The following is a 1,420-nucleotide window of genomic DNA, read 5'->3' on the forward strand; positions in this document are numbered from 1 at the left end:
CTGTTCTAGTTCTGTTCTAGTTCTGTTCTAGTTATGTTCTAGTTATGTTCTAGTTCTGTTCTAGTTCTGTTCTAGTTCTGTTCTAGTTCTGTTCTAGTTATGTTCTAGATATGTTCTTGTTCTGTTCTAGGCCTAGTTTTGTTCTAGTTCTGTTTCAATTCTAATTGTACTAGTTTTAGTAACTTTGTCCATGGAGCGGAAGCTACTTTTTTACCCATCCAATATTCCTCCTCGTTGGAGAAGACACGATCTTCAGGTATCAATGCGTATATTCATCCATCACACAGCTGCAGTATTTTTTTATTTGAAAGTTTTCGTTTAATTTTATTTATTCAAAATATGTGTCATGTAACAATTGAAAAATTTTGCTGCTGCTGATGCAGCAGCACGCATCAATGATTTGTTATCTCTGCTTGTAATATAAAGACGTTGACATGAAGGCGTTTGATACGACTGATGACAACATAGGTTTTATTGTTGGGGGGTATGGAAACACCAAAAAAACTACTTTTTAAAAATATTGATTTTATATCAAACTAAATTAAAAAATCTAAAGTTTACAACCAACGCGTGCTATTTGACTTTATTCGTTTTTTAAAAAAACTATACAGAATGTTTTAACTAAAATTAATGTCAAACCATTTATTTTCATTTTCAATATTTGCTGCCTTTTATAATTGAATGTGACGCCGTTTTTTTTTTCTCTAAATTATGATTTTATTTCATTTTCTATAATAAAGATGCTGCTGTGTTGCTTTTTAAGTGGAGGCTGGTACATAAAATGAGCCATTTGTATGCATAAGTGTGCTAATCGGAAGGCGTAGGATGGATGACTGGTAGTGGCTCGTTTTGTTGTTTTGTCACTTTTTTAAATTTTAATATGTTAAGTGCATTATTAGTAATTTACTACATTTATTAAATGAAAATTACATTTATTACGGAAATTTCACAGACTAATATTAAATACATAATTTCTTGTATGCATTACTAAGTTTGGGGCTTGTGCCTATTGCCAACCCAAAAGATTGTTTAATACATTTTCAACACATTGCATCATAGTTCTTTAAATGAATAATGAAATTAAGCTATAAAAGAGTTAAACATAAAATTGCACAATCATATGTTTTTAATAAAAAAAATATTTAAATATATATTTTATTTTATTAAAATCTCAAAAATTTATTGTTTAGCTAATTAGACATTTCTACTAAATATCTAGCATCATTAAAGAAAATTATTTTTCAGATGATATTTCGATGATTTGGAAATGAAATAGAACTGTACTAGAACGGAACTACAAGAGAACTAGGAAAAAACTAGAACAGAACTAGAACAGAACTAGAACAGAACTAGAACAGAACTAGAACAGAACTAGAACAGAACTAGAACTGAACTAGAACAGAACTAGAACAGAACTAGA

The sequence above is a fragment of the Lucilia cuprina genome, chromosome 2, assembly GCF_022045245.1.
Source record: "Lucilia cuprina isolate Lc7/37 chromosome 2, ASM2204524v1, whole genome shotgun sequence".
NCBI lineage: Eukaryota > Metazoa > Arthropoda > Insecta > Diptera > Calliphoridae > Lucilia > Lucilia cuprina.